The following is a 6000-nucleotide window of genomic DNA, read 5'->3' as shown; positions in this document are numbered from 1 at the left end:
CAAATGCAGCTGTTTTTTGCTTTTATTTTACAAACACATAACGTGACCTTCAAAGCTCACAAAAGCATTCCAGCCACTTTTAAAACTTGGATGAGTGAAAAGTAGTCCCACTTCAAATCTGTGATAGATCCTGCAAACTGTGGAATGGGCTGTTGCTGTTGAATTTTTAAAATGCCATTTCTTTTGTAGCTGCGAATGCCAAGGCAACTTCTACTTCCCTACACAAGAGACAGGGCTCACAAAGAGTTTAATATTTGAAAAAAAGAAAAAAATCAACAGCAAAATCTATTACAATAACGACAAGGCCTGACCAGGAAGCTCCACTGAATTTTGACTTGTACAAAACATGTTCATCCCCCTCCAGCTCTGGGGGCACAAGTTGTCTTTTCACGCTGACTTTCAAAGGCCCAAAGCATATTTTCTGGTGCTGTGGGTACTATACATGCGGTCTGCCTGTGCCTGTGCAGCCTGGCCAACTCTCTTCCTTTGCCAAACACATGTATGGCAAGGACGACTCTGCAGGCTGCAACACCCTGTGCCCATCCAATGGTGTCCACACTCTGGCCAAGGAAAAGAGCCCTCCAACCAGCACTGGCTTCAATCTGCATATATGTTGATCAAAAAATGTGGCAAGGAACAACATAACCATTGCTTTCTGCTCGCCTTGTTTGCCACTCGTAGAAAAGAAGCACCGGCTATTCAAACGGCCACACACACGTCTTTCTCCCTCCTTGCTTTTCATTTCTTGAAGGATTTCTGCCCAGTCTGCAGGTTCACTGTTTAGACACTTCCAGTTACGGCAATGATTTGGGGAATATAAGGTTAAGATGACAAGTGTAATTTGTTTTTAAGTGATTAAAATGGAGAGGGATAGCTTTTTGAAATTCTGCCCGAGACGGAGTTGATTAACAAGAATCTAATAATGAAATCTTCAGTCCGCGATCAGCTGGTGGCTCCGAGCTGATAAAGAGATGTTTAATCAGGAAATAGATCTACTGTGAACCCGGTATTGTTGAATGCACATAAAACAAATGCCAAGTGTGTATTTTGTTAAATATTGTTCATTGGTGTACATTAGTGCCAAGAGAAAGCAAACAGCAGTGCACATTTTAGCTAAATATCTAACTCAGAAAAGAGTCTGCATGCTTGTGTTCTTTATTTCTCTTGTCTTGAAACGAGATTGTTGCTGAATTAGTGAATCTAATTGACTAATTACACACAACATAACAAGACAAAATATAAGTCAACAGCTCATTTTATTTTTTATAACAGTCACAGACTTCATGATTGAAATCTTAGCCTATAAGTTTTAAGTGTGGATATTCAACTATTGGCTGAGTGATTATCATTAGCGGCAGGAAAGTTTCTGATTAAAATCCTGTTGATTGAAGTCTTGATAAGTTTGCGTGACTTACCTGTGTGTGGTGGGTGTTCTTGTATTTGTTTCCCCTGTCTTTTTAAAATATGCACAATGAAGATAATCCTACTTTTGAATTATCTTGACCCAATATGCATAATTGATGGTGAGGGAAAATTTCTGGCACCATATCCTATAAGAAGTTTTGAATATCTTTTTGTTGAAATTAAAAATGAAAACAAACCATGTAACCATGTATTTTTGTTGTTGTTGCTTGTCCGCATTTGAATAGAGCTCACTTTGTCAAAGAATGTTAGTCATGTGATATTCTTCAGTTTGCATGTTCGGCTTTGTGTCCAAGTCTACATGTCTTTCAAGTCAACTTGACGCTGCACGAAAGAAAAAGGAACTGTGAATTCAGCATGTTTTCATGAAGGTTTTGAAGTGCAGGCTGCGCATCACAAGCTGGTGGAATATGGAATAATAAGTAGAAGCCCCAATATTTCATTACTGCTTTTAAATCACGACTCTCGAACCACCCAGTCCCTCGATGAAACCGCTCAGAGGAGAATACACCAGCTTTTTTGGACAATGTGTGTTCAACTGAATGAGTCTTTCTAAAGCCCTGGAGTCTGTGGTATATGAAAATGACATGAACGTGCAGGTTTATCATTATAAGGCGAGAAACTGCAGATGAATAAGGAATATAATGACATTTATGTAAAAAAATTGTCAAATTCTGACATACTGTATGAGGAAAAAAATACATTGCAAGTTTCCTTTCATTTAATGTTTTCATAAGTAAGTCTTTTTATGCGTAAAATGAATTAAATCTGAATAATGGACAGAGCAACTTTTATATTTTTGACACATTAGACACAGATATTTCTTCAGGCGAGCTTTGCGATATCTTAGATTATTTTATTTTTTTAGATAAACTAATATTGAAGCAAAAACATCTGTAGCCAGAAGGTTAAAAATCCTTCTGTAGGCTCAATGCATTTTGAGAAATTCCCCATGTAAACCTTTGGAAAGACGTGCAATAGCAAACACCTTATCGTGAGATTAAGATAGACTATTATTTGTTTCCAAGTTAAAATGTATTGCCTACATAAAGGAACCCAACTGGCCCAAAATCTGAAATTATGGAAATAGCCTGCAGTCTCTCCCTTAATGATAGAGATGTGACGTGACGTCACACAGACGATAATGCTGTAGACATAGACTATCATGTAAAATAGCTTAAGATGTGAGCAAACACGAACTAATCCTACCCCTCTTTTTTATTGATAGGAGTATTACTGTGGAGGAAACGTGAGAGTGAGGAAGAGAGCGAGAGGCGGGAGAGAGTCCGCGCGCGAGAGACGCGCAGTGATAACAGCAATCGTCCGTTTTGGAGTCAGTTTTGTGTCCGGCTCGCGGCCAGAACGGGACGAAGACTCTTCCAAACTATCGACTGGAGAACGACATCCACAAGGTAAATACTGCGGTCATTAGATGGACTCGCACTCATTTCAGCAATTCACCCGTATCTCGTTTATTTGTGAGCGGTCAGAGTAAAAGCAGATCTAGTTTCGCTTTTCGTCCGAGGTGGCATCAGTAACTGCGCTCCATCACATTTTACTAAAATCCCACGTGTCGCTTGAAATACGGCTCTGTTCACATGTAAAGAATTGACATAGCTAGTTGTAGACTATCAGATTTCACTATGTGAGTGATTATGCCAATCCATGTCTTGACGCGCTTCTACGCGTTTTTGCACCAGTCAGAACGGCAGAAAGCTATAATTTTGACTGTAATTCTGAAAGTACACACATAACATAACTACATAGGTAAAAGATCATCTTAAGTCAAGTGTAATTCTAGTACTTTATTTTGGGAGGAAGGCTATTGGACGCAGTCTAGCCTATTTGAAATGGTCATTTGGTGAGAGAGATGAGAGACGCTTCGTTTGCGCACAAAATGTGTTTCATGTGGTTGATCCAGTGTTATGTCCCGTGTTAACATCGCACTGTACACGTATTGATCGCCCGTACCGCTGTCAGATTTGTAGCCTAGTGCGTGGTCCCTGAAGAACTGGGAGTACACGAGCCATCACTTTGGAGATGGTGTGTTTTACGCGGAGCACCCGTGTGTGTTGGAGTGCGCCCTTGCGCGTGCCTGTCTGCACTGCTAAGGACAAGAGAGGGAGAGGGCTAGAGGAAGGGGCATAAACTGACACACTGCTAGTACTGGCAGCCCGGCAAGTGCAAGGGGCATTTTTTTTTTTTTACCTGCGCGCGCCGTACGCACGTGCACGCGAAGTGACCGCGGTTCAGAGCGTCCCTAACGAGCACCATCTCGCTGCTGTCGCTTCACAAAGCTGCCTTAATTGTGTCCATTCATAATGCGACCCCATCATAATAAGTATTTGACTGCAATAGCGCATGGTTATGTGTTTGTGCGATAGTCGCTGAACACAAATGTAGTCCTAATAGTGTTTGCTCTCTTGCACGACCTAAAGCGTCCATTGGCCTTGTGGGAAATACATTTGCCCAGATTTATGGCCTTCCTTCACAGGTGATATCGATTATGGCAGCCCCACTGTGTACCATATTTTTGTAGGAGCATAAGAAAAGTGCCACATTTCTCTTCCTCTCTTGTTGCTGAGAGCTCTTCATAGCGTGTGCAGCTGGGTCAATTCTCCAGTGCTTCATTGTAGCCTCATATACATCAAGACTGATGCTTTACATGGCTACCGTGCTCCCAGACACACAGTCATGATGGGCCTTAAGCAGCAGTAATGGCTCTGATCAGTGCCAGACATGTTTATCTGTGAGGAAAGCTCATGAATTATGCATAACCCTGCTACAATCAGCAAGTGTGAATGCTATTTGTTTATCATCTTGTGTCCTAAGTTACCTTATGCCTCTCTCATTGCAGTTTGAAGAGCAACCATGAGATTTGCATTTATAGTTTGGAACCAGTTCCATAGGGTTGTGTTTGGGCCCACGCACTGGACTTTCATTGTACTTAAGAGGCAGACTGAGCAAGTGGAGCAGTCTATTTTGCCCGTTTGTAATCGTTTACAGTGGTGCTTGGAGAGAGATGTAAGCAGGCTAGGGGAATGGGATGGAGAGAGCCGTTTAAGAGACATCAAGGCAGGCAGAGAAGATGGGAAGAGTACAAGGAGATTAACTGGAGGCTGAGGTAATGTGGCAGAGTTTTGAAGAGCAGCAGCAAAAATATGTGGATGGGGGAGAAGGTGGCAACGATAAAGGTTACAGCCTGAGTCGACATTTCTCTATCATTAAAGACAGTGATTTTGCCTGATGATGATGTTGCAAAATGTTGTTTCCATTACCGCTGAGGATGCCAATGTAGCTGAGTTTAAGAGAAGTTTAGAGACGTCATCTGAAAAGGGCACTTCTGATGGGTCACGGCTGTTTACTTTGCTCAAATTTGCTCAAATTTGATAACTTGCCTTCGAAGTGTATTTTTGTAGGCTTCTTTCATTACATCCCTGTTTACCAAAGCACTTTGAAGTATACTTGGTGCGCAGTGTGCTCTTCAGATAAACTTGTGCTTTGCTTATTTATGTGTGTATGAAGTACAGTATTTGACCATGTGCTTATGTGTGGTCCTGGTGCCAGGTCTCCAATTCAATTTATAACTTTACATTTTGAAAAACTTAACATCAGAATCAGTATAGTTTTTATTGCCATGGTTTGAGAACAGGTTCACAACTAGGAATTTTTCTCGGCGCTGTTGTGCAACATAAAACATAAAACATAACACAGACTCTAGATAAAAATAAGCTATAAAATTTTAAACTATAAGATAAGATAAGATAAACCTTAAGGCTATGGAGGGCATGCATAAGAATATTAAATAAATCAGATAAATAATAAACTTCTTCACTGAAAGAAAAGAATAATAAGACACGCTTTACATTTATTTCAAAGGGGCTAATTAATTTAAAAATCTTTTCTTATCCCACATGTAACAGCCAACATAACCTCCTTCTTCCCTAAAGTAGGCTGTTTTCCTGTTTGCCTGAAGAGAAGAAGACTGTTTTGTTGGCTATGCGTGGGATAAAAAACACGAAGCATTGTTTTTAAAGAATTAAAATTAATTAGCCCCTTTAGAAAAAAGTAAATCGTGAATTCTGATGCAGAAAGGGCGCACTGGTTTTGCCCCCCAAACCCAGGAGAGCACCTTCACCACAGAACAATTATTTGACAAAAAAGTATACGTATGTTGACCCTTAATTGGAGATTCTGTTAATAACACAAAGAATTGTACATAACATATATAATGAACACATCATTTTCTTGTTGTCACAAGCAGTGGCTACTTTATTCAACTCAACAGTGAACAAGCAGCAAGGTGGTGCATGTCAGTTTACTAAAGCATTCAAAGCAGGGCAAGTATCCAGCTGAGCAGCATTTGGTCTTGCATGTCGTTGCTTTGTGTTGCTGCTATCCCTCTGCAAAATGAAAGTAACCTTGTAGCCTCTCCTGTCTGAGGCGCTGTGTAATGTTTTGCCAGGAAGACAGATTAGTCTTTAACACTCTTCAAGAAAAAAAAAAGAAAACACTTCTTTTTAAAAGTCTCCAACAGTGACACGGCTCTAAAGCAGCTTCCTTTATTGTCTATCACTC

General features: G+C 40.5%; 1 protein-coding gene across 3 annotated transcripts in view; it reads left to right on the top strand.

Annotated features, from left to right (window-relative positions):
- The first annotated feature begins 2622 nt into the window (after positions 1-2622).
- The window catches only part of cdh24b (cadherin 24, type 2b), a 206492-nt gene continuing 203114 nt past the window's right edge, over positions 2623-6000 (top strand). For all 3 annotated transcript variants that reach the window (XR_013793491.1, XM_079568830.1, XM_079568829.1), the window contains exon 1: positions 2623-2834. The gene's annotated coding sequence lies outside the window, so the exon portion shown is untranslated. The remainder of the gene's footprint in view (positions 2835-6000) is intronic.

The sequence above is a fragment of the Gobius niger genome, assembly GCF_951799975.1.
Source record: "Gobius niger genome assembly, chromosome: 13".
NCBI classification, from domain to species: domain Eukaryota; kingdom Metazoa; phylum Chordata; class Actinopteri; order Gobiiformes; family Gobiidae; genus Gobius; species Gobius niger.
Note: the sequence above shows the minus strand (reverse complement) of the source record. Positions and strands in the feature narration are given on the sequence as shown.